Source organism: Pantherophis guttatus, chromosome 7 (assembly GCF_059756535.1).
Source record: "Pantherophis guttatus breed Tessera chromosome 7, ASM5975653v1, whole genome shotgun sequence".
Lineage (NCBI taxonomy): Eukaryota > Metazoa > Chordata > Lepidosauria > Squamata > Colubridae > Pantherophis > Pantherophis guttatus.
Window position 1 is genome coordinate 51,029,223 of NC_142069.1, and position 20,168 is coordinate 51,049,390.

Genomic DNA, 20,168 nt, shown 5'->3' on the forward strand with positions numbered 1-20,168 from the left:
TGATTTAAACCTAGAAACATTAAACAAAGTTGTAAAATATCACAAAGAATGGAAAGTGTTAATCAATAAAGTGTCTGAAAATCAGATGCAGTTGAACAGATGAATAGAGTTTTAAATATATGTGTTATATATATATATGTATTATTGATTTTAGTGAGAAAAATTGGATTTTTATTGCTTTTTGAATAAATGAAAGAAATGCTATTTAAAATCACCTTGCAAAACTGCTACATACCAGAAGGAATGAAAAGATGTCAAAAGTTTATATGTGTGCTTCTTAGTAGATCTTGTTTATTCAAATTTCTAGCAATAGCAATAGCACTTAGATTTATATACTGCTTCACAGTGCTTTACAGCTCTCTCTGAGCTGTTTACAGAGTCAGCATATTGTCCCCAACAATCTGGGTCCTCGTTTTACCGACCTCGGAAGGATGGAAGGCTGAGCCAGCATTGAGCCAGTGAGACTCAAACTGCTGGCAGTTGGCAGTCAGCAGAATTAGCCTGCAATGCTGCATTTTAACCACTGAGTCACTATGGTTCTACACTAATAACCTACATAAATAGGATATTTTCTTTTTGTTAATTATGTCTTTCACCATTTTTCAATTATACTTTTTAAGATACTTTTTAAAAACTTGTATCATACTTGCTTTGCTCTAAGACACGTACTGTATATTCTATGATGTGGCTGGCTAACAGGGCTTAGTAGGCAGCAAAAGATCAACACCAAACTATCCAGTATCCATATAAAGGTGGAGAAGAAATAATAGAGTCTTGAGCCTTTTAGAACATCTTCTTGGGATCAGATTGGTGGAGTCTTACATGTTGTTGCGTTATGTATTTGTATAAATGTATTTATGTGTAGGTCCATTTGTATATGTCTCTTTGTGTTTAGGTTTAAATTTCAAAGATAGCTTTTTTAAAAATAGGAACGAGTAGTGTGACTAGGGGTACATGGTCGGTTGTTCTAGAGAGAAGATTAAAATCAGTATCTGCAACAGAGATATGCAGCGTGGCTTGTTGTAAATAGTGCTATTGTATATCAATACTGCATCTACATACAAAAGAAACCTGAGAAACATTTAAGAAATGAATGACTGTGTGGTTATTATGTAAAATATAAATCTGGGCAACCATCTAAATTCAAGACATTCTTAATGTTCAAATTATAATTGCACTCCAGTATATAGCATTTTAAGAAATTCCTATAGCTAGCAATATAGCATGTTGACCAAAATTAGAGAGCAGTCTGTTATGGTTTGGAAAGCAAATCTTTCAGAGTGGCTGCTATGGATCCAGCTAATGCAGATTTCTATAGTTTACTGCAAATCAACACGTAGACATACTGTGTCAATGTATTACTTGAACAGAATAAAATAATGTTGTTTTGATAAATATTTTTTTTAAATGGAAAATCTCTACAATAGCTAAAAATAACAAAACCGATTCTGCTAAGAATAACAAAACTGATTCTGCTAAGTTTTTTACATGCTACAATTACGGCAATTTAAATTTATGGAGAAATAGTGAGACAACCCAGTCATTTTTTGCAAATCATTTCGCAAAATTCTCTGCATGCTAATTTAGTACACCTGATAACATTTTGTCCTTATTTGTTTCAAATAAAACCAGATTGCCAAATAGAGAATTGCAGAGCATCTGCCATCATTTGTTATTTCAGAAGCCAGAACATGTCAGAAATAGATACTGAAAAGCTGTTGCTCCTTATAATCTGAGACTTTGTCTTTCTTTGCTGTTCCAGAATATATTGCTGTATATTGTATTAAGAGAAGCAAAACAGCATTTGAGGTAAGAAATATTACTTCTATCTTACAAACTAAACTAAAGGCTTACAGCCAATATTTTGCCTTATTACTTCAAATCCATCTGATTTCTCACTTTGATCTAACAGCCAATGCAGGCTTTTCTCTTTTAATTTCCCATTTTTCATTCTGGTTTTCTTTTTCTGGAAGTTCTTTTCTTGACAAGAGCTTCTTACATTCTTCTGTTTCAGTTTCCATTTTCTAAAGCAGCATTTCCTAGCTTGCTGGATTCCATTTTTGGCAGAGCTCTTGAAAGGGGTGTTGGTCCTGCCTGATACACCCCTTCTCGTTGGGTGGAGACAGCAGCCAGATGTGGGTTGTGCTCATTGGTCAGAATGTGGGACTGAGCCTGTCAATTTAGTAAAATTCTGCCCCTGTTGTTAGGGGCTCCCAGCTTTTGTCGAAGGAGGAAGACAGACTCTGTGTGTGGAAGCATATATATATACAACATTATATCCCAGACTGAATAAAGAGTAGGGCTGGTGCTGTCTCCACCCAATGAGAAGGGGCGTATCGAGACTTCCGGCGGCGATCTCAGCGCGTTAGGGACGAAAGGGGCGATGCTCCGCTCCTGAGTTCCTAACAATCCCGCATCTGGAGCCGAAACAGGCGTTATTGATCTCGTAGTGATCAATAGCTTAAAGGGGAACATCTTAGGACCTCAGAGGAGATCGCAACTTCTCTGAAGGTACAAGATTAAGCCCTTAATCCAGAGTGAGGAAAAACTAGCCTTACGGGACTGGCCAGAGGCGCTGATAACTGTATAAGAGGGAAGCGAAGATTGAAAACTATAAGAGGTCATCAACAGAAGACTATTATCTAGAAAAACCCAAAAAACTACCTGATAATAAGAAGCAGCGCTGGTGGAAGAGAAACCCGAAAAAAGAAAGAGGATAAGCGGCGACGGAAGATAGATCAGAATGGAGCCATTTTGAAAGCAAAGTGACAGCGCAAAAATCTGAACAGCTGAGTGTACAGTGAGAGCGGAAGAACGGAAGAAGGTAATTCCTATGAACACTGCAACGAGAATAGTGAATAATTTAAAAAGATTTTGATATTATTATTGGACTTTATGAGTGTGGACTGGATCGAGCGGAGAGAGTTGGACAAATAAGAACAGAACGTGCAGCACCGGAGCGAGCGGAGAGAGCGTGTGCAGTGTGGAGTGCCGGAGATCGGAGGAGAGGAGAGGAACCTGGACGGATTTCTACAAATTGTATTGGATTTAACTGATGTGGAGTGGCCAGAGTGGATTTATAAATTGATCGTATTGGATTTTACTGACGTGGAGTGGCCAGAGTGGATTGAATTAGATAATTCAAAGAAGAAAAAGTCTGTGGGAGAGTGCGGAGAGTTGGGACAAACCCCGGTAAAATTGATTGGAGTGGATTTATACAAACTATCTTTTAGTGATACTTCTTGCGAAGATTAGGATACAAAACTGATACAAAGTGTGAGGGACTTTGATTATTTGACTACTAGAGACTGAACTGTTTGGATTGAACAATTTAAATATTGACTAATACTTGGTGAACCAGATGATAAGGACTTAAATAGAGGATACAACATTATACTCTGGGGATCGGATGTGGATTCTAACAACAGGAATACAGAGGACTATAGATTAAATTGGATCGTGGAATAATTAAAGTGAATAGGGTGACTCAGACCTTTGGAACCGTATTTGGTTGGAAGAAAGATAAGTTTACATAACACCAAGAAAGATAAAAGATTATAATTAATGGACAATATATATATGCTTGGCTTGATTTAAGTTTATTCTACTATATATCATAAGATACTAGACCCGGAGAATAACCTTTAATAACTTATTAGTTTTTTTCTTAAGTAGTTTGTCTAATTTGTTTATTTGAAATTAATTAAACATTTATAGCATATTATCTTCAACTATATTTAATTAATTTATTCATATACAGTAAATGATTTTAAATAATTAGATAGAACTATAATAATTAAATTGATATTGATACTATTTTAGAACTATTAGAATAAAATACATTTTATTTTGTAAGTAATTGAAGAATAAGGTAACTAATGAATTGTTAGAAGCTTACTTTTTCCCCGTTGTTTCCCCCTTCTCTTGCTTCCCCCCCCCGCCTTCCTTTTTGCTGTTTTCCCAATATCGTATTATTAACCAGAAATACTCTGAAAAAACCTTGTAAAAATAATCCTGCATCTAGGTTATAAACATTAGACCTGAGAATTTTATGAAATTGTGGGCAAAAATAATAAGCATAATAGATATGGCAACCTCAAACATACCAACTACTATTAAATCAACCAAGAAAATACCCCCAACCCAAACACTATTGGTGGCTTCCCCGGTCCAGCAGAAGACAGGGGAAACAACAGATAAAGAAAAGACCAACATAGGTATTCAAAACATCCAAGCTGCCCTTGCAATGATTCAGGAGGGAATGAAAAGGATGGAAGATAAGATGACCCTGAATCATGATGAAACCAAAAAGAACCATGAACAAATGCGATTGGATGTAGGGGAAATTAAAGATGAGATTAGAAATATAGATGAAAAAATAGAGAAAATTCAACAAAATATAACCGAAAACGAACAGAGAATCCATAAAGTTGAGGAAAAGGTGGAAGTCACAGCTACCAGGTTGGAACAGATGGAGAACCAACAAGCAACAAGAAGTCGAGACACAGAAGACGCACTGACATTTCTCGAAATGGAAAAGGCATCTTTCTACTTAAGATTTCAAAATATAGAAGAACAGAGAGAGGAAGACTTGGGCGAAATTATGGTTGGAATTTTGGCAGAGGCGACACATAAGGATAAGGATGAAATAAGAGGTGGTATCGACGAAATTTACAGGGCCTTCACAAACTATGCCAGAAGAAACAAACTCCCTAAAGAAGTACACATCAGATTTACAAAAAAAACAATGAAAGAAGAAATATACCGAAAGATGAGAGAGGAGACAGTCATGTACAAAGGGAGGGAAGTTCTAACGCTAAAACAAGTACCGAGAAGGGCCAGGGATAGGAGAAGAGAATATAACTTCTTAACCCGACAGTTAAATAAACTCAAGATTAAATTTAGATGGCTTATACCAGAAGGAATACTTATCTCTTGGGAAGGAAGAAAATTTCGAATCGACACCATAGAAAAAGCCCAGGACTTCGCAGACCAACATTTAGGATATGAAGGAGAACAGGAGAGCAGAGGAGGCAGAGAAGATTCAAACCCCAGTGACCAAGAAGAGCAACCAATAAATAAGGAGGACAAGGAGCGGAAGAAGGGAAAGCTGGGGAAGGAGGAAATGACGGGGATCACACAAAGAGTCACAAGAAACACATCAAAACTCAAAACAACAGACAAATAAACAACACCAGAAATGGAAGAAGAACTAAAACTCATCTCTATAAATATAAATGGTCTAAATTCACCAAGCAAAAGACATCAGATATTCACTAAACTGCAAAAATTAGGAGCAGATATAATCACCCTACAAGAGGTACACATAAAAAAACAACAGAAAAAATTACTCGAAAATAAAAAATTAGGAGTAATGTACACATCCTTAGGCGACTGTAAAAAAAGGGGAGTGGTAATATATGTTAGAGACCATATAAGAACAAAGCCGATATATGTGGACAAAGAGGGTCGAGTCTTAATAATAGAAGTAAAACTGGAAACAAAAATAATACTGTTAGTAGCCATCTACGCCCCAAATGGAAACCAAATAGACTTTTATAAAAAATTACAAGATAAATTAAAAGAGCTGGATTATGAAAATATCTGCATTGTTGGAGATTTTAATGCAATTGTCAATACACGAGAAGACTACTATAGTAACAGGAAGAACAAAATCAAAAGGAAGACACTGCCACAAACATTCAAGAACTTGGTACAAGAAATGAGTCTACATGATACTTGGCGAGAGTTAAATACTACAACCAAACAGTATACATACTTTTCTGGCCCACATCAATCGTGGTCAAGATTGGATATGGCCTGGATGACACCCCAACTAAGTAAAGAAACACACGACGTAGAAATTATGCCTAACATGTGGGCTGACCACAACCCCATCAAAATAATTTGGAAAGGCTCCCGAAAACAAAAAAGATGGAAAATGGACACAAGCATTATAAAGGAAAAAGAATATCTACAAATGATGGAAAAAGAGATTAAGGTATTTTTCCAAATTAACACAAAGGACCAAACGTCGTTACAAAATCTATGGGACACGACGAAAGCATATATTAGGGGCCTAACCATTGCATACGTGGCAAAGAGAAAAAAAGAGAAACAAAGAATCAGGAATGACTTATTGGAAGAAATCAAGATAGAAGAAACTAAATTACAACAGCACCCTAATAATAAGATAGCACAGCAAAAACTTAACTTGGCTAAACACAAATTGAATTTGACTACAAAAGCTGATTTGGCACAAAAAATAAAAATGGCAAAACAGACCAACTTTGAACACGCAAATAAAACTGGACGCTGGTTAGCCCATAAATTAAAAAAGCAAACAGACAAAAGAATTATACACCAACTCCAGGACGAATCAGGAACTTTATTCCATACACACGTAGATAAGAAAAAGATAGCCAAAACATTCTTTCAGAATCTCTATCGGCAGGAAGATGTCCCGGAAGACCAAATTCGAAAATATCTTAGTAAAGTGAATATTACACAATTTGAAGAAGAACATAGAGAGACCCTGAACCGTCCCATAACAATGACTGAATTGACTGAAGCTCGTAAAAAACAAAAGAACAATAAAACTCCAGGACCAGATGGAATTCCTACTGAATTTTATAAACACTCCCAACAAGAAATAGACGAAATATTGCTACAAATCTTCAACGCAGCATTATTGACAGCTGAAATCCCAAAATCATGGACAGAAACCATTATTACGTTAATACACAAAGAAGATTTAGACCGGACCCAAGTTAGGAATTACAGACCCATTTCATTACTCAATGTAGATTACAAACTATTCATGTCAATATTAGCGCAGAGACTTAAAACAATAATTCATAAATACATACATACAGACCAAAACGGCTTCATACCCAGGAGGCAGATTAAAAATAATTTGAGAACGATCATAGATATACTGGAATACTACGATAAGAAAATAGATAAGGAAATAGCTTTAATATCTCTCGACGCCCAGAAGGCCTTTGATAATTTAAATTGGTCCTTTCTTATATCACAACTTGAATTAATGAATTGCGGAGAGAAATTCCTTAAATTGATAAGAAAGATTTACTCCTGTCAAACAGCCAAAATTGCAATAAATGGTGACATGACACAAACTTTTGACATTCAGAAAGGCGTACGACAAGGTTGCCCCATGTCACCTCTATTATTTATAATCGCACTGGAAGTTTTACTAACGGAAATCAGGAAGGAAGAAGACGTAGAAGGCCTTAAGATTCGGGGAGAGGAGTATAAATTACTTGCCTTTGCAGACGATGTGATCTTCATATTGGAAAACCCAATACGATCTGGAACCAGGTTGATGACAATGATAGAGGAATACGGGGAAGTTGCGGGCCTCAAAATAAATAAGCAGAAGACGAAAGTATTGACGAAGAATATGACCCAAACACAACAGTTGAAATTAGAACAAGAATTAGGACTTCAAATAGTAAAGAAAATAAAATACCTAGGTATTTGGCTGACAGCAAAAGCAACTACAATTAAAGAAGATAATTATACCAAATTGTTAAAACAAATCAAAAAAGACTTAGAAATTTGGAGTAGATTACAACTCTCATTGATGGGCAGAATTGCCTCAATAAAAATGAATATATTACCAAGAGTACTATATTTATATCAAGTGATACCAATACACCCCAGAAGAGATTTCTTTAAGAACCTCAACAAAACAACAATGAACTACATATGGCAGGGAAAGAAGGCCAGAATTAAAATCAAAGCCCTACAGGATTCACGGGACAAAGGAGGTCTAGCAACACCAGATTGGGAACTCTACTATAAGGCATCAGGATTGACCTGGATTAAAGAATGGATGGAACTCGACAACAAAAGAACTTTATATTTAGAAGGCTTTGACTTAATAAGAGGATGGCACGCTTTCTTATGGGACGGATCGGATAAAAGACACATGTACTTCCAATGTCATATAATTCGAGCTTCATTATTCAAGATCTGGCAGGATATTAAGAGAACTCACTATACTAAAATACCAAAATGGTGGTCCCCGATGGAAGCATTGATATACCCGAACACTCTCGAAATAGGAAAAATGATGAGGTACCAAGACTTACTGAATCATGAAGGCGAACTCATTTCAAGGCCGCAACTCCAAAACTCCGGCATAAATATCGATTGGTGGCCCTATACTCAAATACACTCAAGACACATAGCAGACAAAAAGCAATATGGAATCTCGAATAATTTGAATGAATTAGATAAGATTTTACAAGGCCCAGAACAAAAAATGATAACCAAATTATATAACTACTTACTTAGATATAAATTACTGGAAGAAACAGTAAAAGAAAATATGATAAGATGGGCCAGGGACATAGGGCACAACATCCAACTGGCAAACTGGGAGAAATTGTGGAAACAGAACATCAAAATGACAAGAGCCATACCCTACAAAGAAAACCTCATAAAAATGTTTTACAGATGGCACCTAACACCAGCCAGACTAGCCAAAATATATCCAAACACCTCCCCACGCTGTTGGAAGTGCAAAACAAAAAAGGGGACATACTACCATGCCTGGTGGAAATGTACAAAGGCCCAACAATACTGGAAGGACACAAAGGAAATTATTGAAGAAATAATAAACCAACAAGTAGAAAACACTCCAGAATTTTTTTTATTTGGAATGATAACAACACAACACAACAAAGAGACAAAATACCTCATCATACACATCTTGACAGCAGCACGGTTACTGTTGCGCAAAATTGGAAATCAGATCAACTCCCAACCAAAGACAAACTAATCTCGAAGATAACAGAATGTGCCGAAATGGATAGACTGACACTAGAACTCCAAGATAAAGAAGAAAGTGAATTCTATCTTGTATGGCACCAGTGGTATCAATGGCTAGAAAAGAAAATCAGTACAAATATAGATGAAAGAAAATAGGGTAGAAAAAATAAAACCGGAAATAAATAAATTAAGAGGAGATGCAAGATTATTTCCAATCTAAAACATCCAAATTGACAAAGTATTACTTATATATTAACTTATAAAGCAATATATATTCTGATGATGATCAAAACATATATGTAAAGTTTGGTGTGGGTAGGTTGGTGGTGGGAACTTGTTTGTCTTTGTAATGTCTTTGTATTTTTTGTATTGTCTTTATATCTCTGTTTAAAACTCAATAAAAAAAAATTAAAAAAAAAAGAGAAGGGGCGTATCAGGCAGGACCAACACCCCTTCTCCCTTGGAGGTGGAGACAGCAGCCAGATGTGGGACATACCAAAGTTCATTGTCCCAGCTCACAGGAGGGAACAGTCTGGGCAGAAGACTCTCCCCGCATATCGAACACCCTGTAACACTCTCCTCCCCAAAGGCAGCCTCCTCGGAGGCAAATTTATCTAACTTATAATGCCTAACAAATGTAGAAGGAGAGGTCCAAGTAGCTGCCCTGCAAATATCAAGCAACGAAGCACTCAATGCCCAGGCAGCTGACGTTGCAGCACTTCTTGTAGAATGAGCTGTCACATTACTAGGAGCAGGCAACGACCTGAGCTGGTATGCTGTAGTAATCGTAGCTCGGATCCAACGACCAATTGTTGATGAAGTCACTCTGTGTCCTAAAGATGCCGGGAGAAAGGAAATGAATAATGATTCTGTCCTATGAATATCAGCAGTTCTTTGCAGGTAGATCTGAAGAGCCCAACGTACAACCAACGTGTGCAGTTGGCTCTCCAATGGATTAGAAGGACAAGGGTAGAAATCTGGAAGGACCAATTTCTGTAAATGATGAAAAGGAGAATTAATCTTGGTTACAAATGTCGGATCTAACCTGAGGACCACACAGTCCATGTGGAATACACACAAATCATCCCTGGCAGACAATGCAGCGATCTCAGAAATTTGCCTCGCCGACGTTATAACGACCAGGAAAGCCACTTTGCTTGATAAAAGTTGTAAACTTGCCGAACCAAGCGGTTCATATGGAGACCCCATAAGAGTGTCCAACACCAGTGCAAGGACCCAAGTGGGGTACCGATGTAGTACTGGAGAGCAAAGATTCTTTGCTCCTCGTAGAAATCTCAGAATCAGCGGATGTTGTGACAATGAATGAGTGGAATTGTAAATCAGGATCGAAGAAATAGCGGCCACCTGTCTTTGTAAGGTGTTGGGAGAAAGACCTTTTTCCAATCCAGCCTGGAGAAACATCAGAACCTGCACTACAGAGGCTCGAAGAGCGGAGAAGCCTTGGAGTTCACACCAAGAGGAAAAGATCTGCCAAGTGGCTGAATAAATTCTTTCCTTTGATAACCGGCAAAATGCTTGTATAGTACGAATTACTGAGGTCGGGATGTGATCCCGCTGCAGAGCGTCCCGCTCAACCGCCAAGTGGTCATCAGTAGCCACTGAGGCTCTGGATGTACAATCGCCCCTTGGCTGAGGCAATCGGGTGTACATGGAATCCTCCAAGGAGGAGACACTGATAAATTTATGAGATCCGCAAACCATGACCTCCTCGGCCAATGTGGTGCCACCAGAATTATTTCTGCCTTTTCTAGCAGGAGTTTTCGAAGTATGGGATGAGGGGAATCGGCAGAAAGGTGTACAGCAGGCCTTGTGGCCAAGGGGAGCGCAGGGCATCCACAGCTTCCACCTGTTGAGAATGAAAATGGGAGAAGAAGCGGGGTAGCTTGGTATTCTGCTGGGATGCAAACAGGTCTACTTGTGGCATGCTGAAGCGATCCACCATCATCTGAAATAGGCGAGGGTGGATGCTCCACTCTGCGTGATCTATCTTTTGGTGGCTCAGCCAGTCCGCCGTCACATTCTCATCTCCTGATATATGATACGCCTTCAACGAAGCCAGATGATGTTCTGCCCAAAGTCCTAGTCGTTTTGCTTCCTGCATCAGAGACCTGGATCTGGTGCCGTCCTGGCGATTCACGTGGGCCTTGGCTGAGGTGTTGTCGGTGAGTACCAACACATGTGCGCCGGTCACCAGATGTCGAAAAGCTCGAAGTGCCAAGTAAATCGCACACAGCTCCAACCAGTTGATACTGCGAGCAGTGTCCGTGGCGGACCATGTGCCTTGAGCGACTTGTGCCCCACAGTGAGCTCCCCAACCGAATTTGCTGGCATCGGTGGTCACTATCACCCATTGAGGCTCCAGGAACAGGCAGCCCTTGGAAATCGCAGGGGATCGCCACCAGTGAAGGGACGCGAGCACCTCCCTTGGAACTGCAATTCTGGCTGAAGAAGATCCCCTGCCTGCCTTCTGCAATGGCAAGAGAAACCATTGAAGGTCTCTAAGGTGTAACCTGGCCCAGGGAACAATAGAGATGGCCAAGACCATCTTGCCCAGCAGATGGTCAAGCAGATGGTCAAGTAACAAAGGGGAAGCCCTTCTATCTTTTATGACCTTAGCTACCAGAGATCTCAACCCGGTTTGTCGATCCAGGGAGAGGAAAACTTTACCTTCCACTGAATCAATTATAGCTCCTAAATGGAGAATTCTAGTTGAGGGCTCTAGGTGGCTTTTCTCTATGTTAACAGAGAAGCCGTGCAATGCTAGCGTCTGAATTGTAAGATGGAGATCTGAAATGGCCTGCTGATGGGAACGTGATATAATGAGGATGTCATCCAGATAACACTGGAGACGAACGGCTCAAAGCCTGAGGTAAGAGCCAAAGCCGCCAAAATTTTGGTGAAGCTACGGGGAGCAGAGGAAAGGCCGAAGGACAAGGCTCTGTACTGGTAGTGAACCCCAGCATAACAAAAACGAAGAAACTTCTTATGAGAAATGCGGATGGGGATATGGAGATATGCCTCCGTAAGATCTATTGAACAGAGGAGATCGCCCCTCCATACGCCGTCCAGAATTGATCGCAAGGATTGCATTTTGAACCTTCGGTAGATTACAAATCGGTTCAAACTTTTAAGGTCCAGAAGAGGTCTCCACCCACCCGATGACTTAGGGACTAAGAAGACCTGAGAGTAGAACCCCTGTCCCGCTTGATCTCTAGGCACTCGTTGAATCGCCTTAAGGGCAAGAAGATGACTAATTGCCAACTCCATAAGGGCTTGACGTTCGGCAACCTGAGACAGCGGACAGCGAATAAAAGACAAAGGAGGGGTGGAAACAAATTCAATGGCCAGTCCTGATTGAATGGAGGCCCGGACCCAGCAATTCGAAGTAGTACACTCCCAAACCTTGGCAAAGAGGCCCAATCTACCGCCAATGGGAGGTTCCCTGGTACTACTAATGACGGCGATGGATGGAACGACCCCCTCTCCCTCGAAAGGGCTGTCTAGACCCATAAGGCCTCCCTCTAGGTGATCTCTCCTGAAACCCCCTATTTCTGGGGACAAAATTACCGGTGTTACGGGAGGATCCCAAACCCCCACCTGGTGGTCTGAATTGGGGCCGAGGTGTATAAGGAGCAAAACGAGAGTCCGCTCTGCGGAAAACTGTAGGTAATATTTTCCGTTTATCTTTGGTTTCCACGAGGAAAGCTTCTAGGGGCTCCTGAAACAGTTTCATGCCTGAAAAGGGGACTGACGCTAAACACCATTTATGTCTAGCGTCAGCCTGCCAATGGCGAAGCCACAGTAAACGGTGGGCTGCAATGGAGGAAGCCAAGGCTTTAGCTGCAAAGTGGGCCGCATTCAAAGTAGCATCTGCAGAAAACTGCACAGCAGCTACAATCTTGTTCAAGTCCTGCTTCATTCTTGAGTCATCGGGGGAGAGTTTATCCTGTAGCTGGCGGAGCCACAGAAGAGTTGATCGATTGAAAAATGAAGCTGTGGAGGCAGATTTGATGGCCCAGGCCGCCCCGAGATGAGCCCGCTGAAGAACTTGCTCCAACCTGCGCTCTTCTGGCCGAAGGCCTTCTTCTGGATCACCAGGAACAGAGGCTGAGGTTAACAAGGCTGCCACAGGTGCGTCGATAGAAGGCACTTGAAGTAGGGTAGACAATTCAGAAGATACAGTGAAATTCTTTTTGTCAAAGGAGGAAGGCACCAGAGCCGAAGCCGGAGAGGACCACTGCTTTCTAATGACATCCAGAAAAAGCGGTGGTGTTGGAATGGCAGTCACCTGTTTTGGTGGTTCTGCAAACAATGGATCTAAGGAACCTGGAGCCGGAGTAGGTTCCGGCTGTGAAGTATTTCCGAGCTGTGCTGTATTCACTGCCTTAAATAAAAGTGACTTAAATAGAACTTGTGGAAACAAGCCCGTGAATGCCGGTTGATCTGGAGGTAGGCCCTCATCCTCCGACAACTCTGGTTCCTGAGGCTCCATCTCTTCTTCCACAGAGTGTCTGCTGACACTGGAGACAGATGGGGAATCTGAGCCTGCAAGCGAGACAACATATTTCAGATCGACTCTGTCTGGTGAAGTAGAATGAGTCAAATGAACCGTATCTGCCTGAATTGATCTGGCAGTCGGAAAAAAATGAGCAGACAGGGATTGTTGCACCGCTGCTGCAATCATATGTTGAATGTCCTCTGGGCGTAAAGAGACACAATCATGGTCACGGGCCGGGCTGGCCTCCATAGAGGCTCGGACCAAAACAGAATTGTTAGGTGGATGAACCACTGACACAGTGGGAGCGCTAGACTCCACATTATTGATACGCCCCACAGGCAGGGGAGATCCCCATAAATCAGCTGACTCAACTGACAGTGGGAAATCTTGCAGCGACATCTGATCTGGGGTCAGAAAAGGGTCACATCTACATTCCCCTGGAGACCCAATGGCTATTGCAGATGGTGCAGAACCCCTGCCTTTGGTTTTGTCTATAGGCTTCTTTAGAAGCGTCTCCTTGCGCTTAGCCGATATCTCTGACTGAGGTTTAATGGCTACTCCTTCCCCTTGTGCATGTGTGGAATCTTCACACTTAGAAGCCACTGACTGCTCTCGCACTGTGGCACGGCAGCCATGTTTTGATTTGGCCAGAGCCTTAGGCATGATTGGCCTTAAGTACTCAAGGGAAGGTAAATGACACCCCGTGAAAAAAATTTTTACAGCCCTGTTATAGGGGAATTTCAATCTAAATGTAATTTGAAGTAATATAAAGATGTGAATGGAGCAGAATTAGCTGTACCCAAAAACAGTAGCCAGACCTGACTGTCTTGGCTAATAAGGGCAGAATATGTTCCTACAGGCAGGCTAGTTGAATATAGCAGGCACAGTCCAGAAAGACTGGAGGCCTGATAGAAAGCTCTTGCCCTTGCCCTTAATCAAAATGGCGGCAGAGCTGTCACCTAAGAGCTCGAGCTGCAGCAACTGTCAAATGAGCTGAGGCACGGCTCAGACTCCAGTAAGAAGGCGATCTGTGTTAAACAGTTAATTTGGTCAAAATCAGCTGAGGCGCGGCCCAAATAGAAAGGCAGCAAGGGTATCTGAGTTAATCAGTCAAATTTTTGTGGTAATGAGGCTGTTGTGTAAACGCCAACAAGCAGCAAGCAGTAGGGAGCGCGAAAACTCCACTTTGAAGCCGGCGCCAACTGAATCAGCTGAGAGGCGGTTATAAAGGCAGCGGTAGAGCTTTGATCCTGCAGGAAAGAGAAAGTGCTCCTGTTAAAGGCTCCGATAAACGGAGATCACCAGGGAGTTTAAAGCCTCCTTACAAAGCTGGCAATTAACCTCAATCAGCTGTGAGGCGGTCTTTGAGATCACAGGGCAATTTGAGCTTGATTCAAATGCTGACAAGCAGCGAGATTCAGGTAGCGTGAAAAAAACCCCACAGTAGTAAAAGTGGTTGGTGTTATAAATTGGCTGGCCGAAGATAGCTGGGAGCACAAGGCTCCACAACAAGACACCGCTATTTAAATGACCAGACTCCACCGGCAAAGCCAGTGACTTTGGGTCACCAACGGGAGCGGAAAGCTCCACTAACCTCTGAAAACTGACCAGTTTCAATGGGCCTGAGTTGTTATTCGAGGTATGTTGATGTAAAAATTTTTCCAGAAATTTCAGTAAGCAGAAGAATAGTCAAATACGAAGTCCAATGGTCAAATCCGAAAAACAGGTATGAATTAAAATATAATTCATCTAACGTTGAAAGCTGTCAGAGCAAGCTATTCACACAACTGTCCAGTCTGACGGACTGAGCAAAAAGCTGGGAGCCCCTAGCAACAGGGGCGGAATTTTACTAAATTGACAGGCTCAGTCCCGCATTCTGACCAATGAGCACAACCCACATCTGGCTGCTGTCTCCACCTCCAAGGGAGAAGAGGCATTTCAGAGATTCGATCACATTGAATCTGGTTCTTCTGAATTGATCCAAGAATGTGATATTTCTTTGTACACGTGCATGAAGGCTTGTATTTTTTTCAGATGAAATTCAATCGTCCTCTGCTTCTATCCCTCTTTCTTTAGGCCATTTTGCCTGCCTGCTTTTCTCAACTGTGTTATCTGAAGAATTTAGCCAACGAAAGTAGGAAGATTCTTCTGCTTTCCACTTATCTCTTTCTAACACTGGCAGAATTTTCATCAATCCAGAAATATTACATTACAATATAAATATCAAAACATTATTTGGATTTTCAGATATATCTTTTCCAGGTTTACCTGTAAGATTTATCAGGATGGCTTTACAAACCTCTTTGGGGAGGTTTTATTCTAAGGTGACCAGATTTTAACATTGGTAAAGAGGGACATTGTGGGTGTGGCTTATTTTGTGGGCGTGGCTAGCTGGTCATGTGACTGGGTGGGCGTGGCTAGCTGGTCATGTGACCGGGTGGCCATGGCTATGTGTATAGGGTAAGGTGAACAGATTTTAACATTGGTAAGAGGGACACCATTGTGGGTGTGGCTTATTGTGTGGGCGTGGCTTGGAGGCCATGTGACTGGGTGGGCGTGGCTATGTGTATAGGGACTACTCAGAGGGCTGGAAAGTCATTTCTGACAGGTCCTCACACTTTTGACTGGTCCTCACACTTATGACCATCCTCACATTTATGCCCATGCAGCATTCTTAACAACCATGTCACTCATTTCACAACTGCTTCTCTTCACCATAATGACAAGATAGGGCAAAAATGTAAAATGTGAGGACAGTCGTAAGTTCGAGGACTGGTCAAAAGTGCGAGGACCAGTCAAAAATAACTTTTTCAGCCCTCTGAGTAGTCCATATGCACAAAAGGACTAACCAGAGGGCTGAAAAAAGTCATTTCTGACAGGTCCTCGCACTTTTGACTGGTCCTCACACTTATGACCATCCTCATATTTATGCCCATGCAGCATTCTTAACAACCATGTCACTCATTTCACAACTGCTTCTCTTTACCATGATGACAAGATAGGGCAAAAATGTAAAATGTGAGGACAGTCGTAAGTTCGAGGACTGGTCAAAAGTGCGAGGACCAGTCAAAAATAACTTTTTCAGCCCTCTGAGTAGTCCATATGCATAAAAGGATACAGTAATTGAGAGGGATGAAGGAAGGGAAGGGAAATTAGAGTAGGAGTGACGGTTAAGAGAGGGAGGAAGAGAGGAGGAGAAGGAGAAAGGAAGAGGAAGTAGGGAGGAGAAGAAGAGGGGGGAAGAGAAAGTAAGAAGGAAAGAAAAGAGAGGTGGTAGGTTTGAGGAGAAAGATTGCTGTACAATAAAAAAGATGAAAGGGAAGAAAGCCAACCCCAAACAAATATAAAGATATTAAGATAAAGAATGAATTGTTAAACTTTAAAGAATAAAAGAGAACAAATATGAATAAATAGCAATAATTAGAAACACACATACATACAATGTATTTTCTTTGAACAGAATATTTGGCTGGTTCACAAATTTAAACAGTGTTTAGTCATTTCAATTAAATTTACAATTTCTATATTTCCTTTTTGCCATATTTATTCCTCATCTATTTTTTTAAAAAAACAATATTACCCTTCATCCTCATCTCTAATCTTAATCAAATTCAATTTTTCCCTTCTATTCTATTTTATACCCCTTCCCATTGTCATCTATTTTTATATCCATCCTCACATTGGTTAATTATGTAATTATGTAATACAGTTGTTTAATACAAATTCAACATGTTAATATAAATCAATTAGTTATATAACTATCTTTTTTGTATATTAATCAATATGAACATGAATATTCCAATTATTTCCATGCAATCCAATTTCTTACAAATCAATTAATTATACTTACCAATAATAATAAACCAAATAATTTCCCCCATATATTCCTCCAAACCACAACTTAACCATTTCTGCTTTCAACACAGTATACAATTAATAATATCTCAATTATTACAATTCCCTAGTTAAAAAGAGCTTTTTTTTCTTTTGTGTTTTAAAATCTTGAACTCTCCTCTTTTGCCCTAAATAATTTTCCATTGTTTGCACTTACCTTTTTTGGTGAGGAAAAGGAAAATAAATCTGCTGCCTAATTTTCCAACGTTGCAAGCAAACCGCAAAGCCAACAGCCTGTTTTACTTCCAGTTTCGTTTTGAGCTTGGTTTGCACAAAGAGGGAAAAAAAACTGAGCAATTTAGCAAGAGCAGAGCCCTGTGCAAATCAGCTGAGAGGGGGAAGCCGAGCTAATTAACGTAGGGCGGCCCTTTGAAGCCCCGCGGCAAGAGTTTAAACAGTTTTTTTCCCTCTAGCCATCAGCGGGGATTCAGGAGGCAGCCGGGAACCAGGAGGCAGAATGAAAAATCGGGACTTTTTTAAAACGCCGCAGGACGCGGGACAAATTGCTCAAAAGTGGGACTGTCCCGCCAAAAGCGGGACGTCTGGTCACCTTATTTTATTCTGAATTGTTTAAATTATTTGGGGGCTTATTTCCATTGAGATTCTCTCCCTACCCCCATGCTCAGATTGTTAAAGATGATTTTGACAGGCAGTCAATAAAAGGTATGAATTTGCTTGGTAAGAATAATTGCACTAATACTGGTTTATAGCATGTTGAGTCACAAAAGATTTCAATTTCTTATACCATAAGTAGAAAGAATGAAAATCTGCACTGAGCTGATTATGCAGTTAAAGGCCTAGCCTTGAATGTTCAAAACTTGAAAATCCAAGGATCCTTAAAAGTAATTAGGTTACATCTAGATCACTATTTCTCATTATCCAGATAGATGGCTTTTGAATATTAATACATTTTCAATCACTTTTTCCAAATAACATAACAGGTTCTCCCACAATCAATGTTTTCCTTGCAAGAAATAGGCCATCAATAACAAAGTAAGAGGTTTTTCTTCTTCTTTCTTTGTAATTAAAACATGGGCTTGCAGTTTAATTCTATCTGTGTTTTCTCAAATCCATTTATTTCAGAGAGGAAAGATGCTGAATAATCTAGCATAGATATCACAAGGTGTTCTATAAATTTATATCGAATCATCCTGGAGACACAATTATTTTCTACAAAGAGAAGAGAAATTCCCACTTTATACTCCAAATTCTTTACAGAAAGCAAAATGGCAAAATTAGGGGTACCCCTTCTTTTCCAAGCTCCTAGATCTTCTCCTAGATAGTTGAACTTTTTGTTTGAAAGTAAAAAGCAGTGTTTGAAACTTAATTGATGCATATTAATTAATTATCAAATCTGGAAAATCTTATCCTTATATATTTATTTATTTGTAAAATTTATTGGCTGCCCATCTTACCACAGGATAACTCCATTTATTTCAGAGAGGAAAGATGCTGAATAATCTAGCATAGATTATTCCTTAGAGGGTAACTCTAAGGAAATATTATGCAGAAGGAATAAATAACCATGGGCATATAGGAAGTCAGTACTGTTGGAAGGGATGCTACTTCACTAATTCTTTCTGGCCTCTTACTATCTTTACCAATTAGTCACAATGGGAATGGATTTGGGGTTTTGATTTTTTTTTCTTCCAATGATTTCACAGGGAAATCACAGACATTATTAATAGGGATGAAGTCCTCTTGGAATTTGCTTATTTTCAAGAAAATGTCTTTTGAAAGTGGACAAGTTATTCAAGGTTCTTGGTATTTCCCCTTCAGAAAAAATGTACTATGGGCTCACAGAAGTGTGGGATTTGGCTAGAAGATGGCTTCTCCTTTGTAGTACTTCTTATAATAACTGTTTGACCACATTGCAGTCATTCCAGAAAGTATCCACCATTTCCAGGGCAAACAACATCTGTCATAATTGTCAGGAGCTTTACCGACATTAAATGGAAAAATAAATTTATATATGGGCTTTTATTTAAAAAAAATGTGCTACATATGCTAAAACATAAATCTGGGCAACAAAATTATTTACACTGGATTTACACTGGTCCACACATTTGAAATTTTCTACACAGATAGTTGCCCTATTGATAAATGGCAGTAGGGGAAAATTTTGCTTACTTTTCACCTTCCAGAGATAGGTAGCTGTGGTGGGTTCCTCCCGGTTCGGTCCGGTTCGGCTGAGCCGGTAGCGGTGACGATATGATGTCACCGAACCGGTTCTCCCCCCCGCCCCCCCACCCCCCCACGTTATTCTTACCTTTTATTTGGTCCCATCCCCAATCTATTGCTGCCTCCTGAGTCCCAGCTGATGACTAGAGGGAAAAAAACTGTTTAAACTCTTGCCGCGGGGCTTCAAAGGGCTGTCCTACAGCTGATCAGTGTTAAAAGCAAACAAATGAGTCAGGTCGTAAGTGCGAGGACTGGTCGTAAGTGCGAGGACCTTCAGAAATGACTCTGACCAGCTAGCCATGCCCACCTAGTCACATGACCTCCAAGCCACACCCACAAAATAAGCCATGCCCACAGAACTGGTAGTAAAAAAATGTAGAATCCACCCCTGCTGTGACATCTCCTGCTCATCCAGTTCCCAAGTACCGGAGCTATTTAACAACAGTAACAATATGATATCAAAGTAATCTTAACAAGAGCCCTTCAGCTAAAGGTTATTCAATTTCTATGGATAGCATTGGTAGCTAGCAGTAATACAAATCAGACCTGCACTAAGATCATAAGATTGTATTATATTGTCTTCTGTATGAAATCCAGGAAGATACATACATGTATATGTTCCCAGAGTTGTTTGTTTGTTTCTCTCTTTGTTTTTTCTTTCTTTCTCTCTCTCTCTCTCTTTCTTTCTTTTTCTCTCTTCCTTTCTTTTCCTTCCTCCTTCCTCTTTTTCTTTCTTTTCTTTTTTCTTTTCTTTTTTTTTAATCAAACTGCTTTT

General features: G+C 40.2%; 1 long non-coding RNA gene across 3 annotated transcripts in view; it reads left to right on the top strand.

Annotated features, from left to right (window-relative positions):
* Window positions 1–20,168, top strand: part of LOC117655383 (uncharacterized) — a 148,831-nt gene that overhangs the window by 18,450 nt on the left and 110,213 nt on the right. For all 3 annotated transcript variants that reach the window (XR_015728976.1, XR_004588649.2, XR_009623290.1), the window contains exon 3: window positions 1,763–1,809. This is a non-coding gene — a long non-coding RNA (uncharacterized LOC117655383). The remainder of the gene's footprint in view (window positions 1–1,762; window positions 1,810–20,168) is intronic.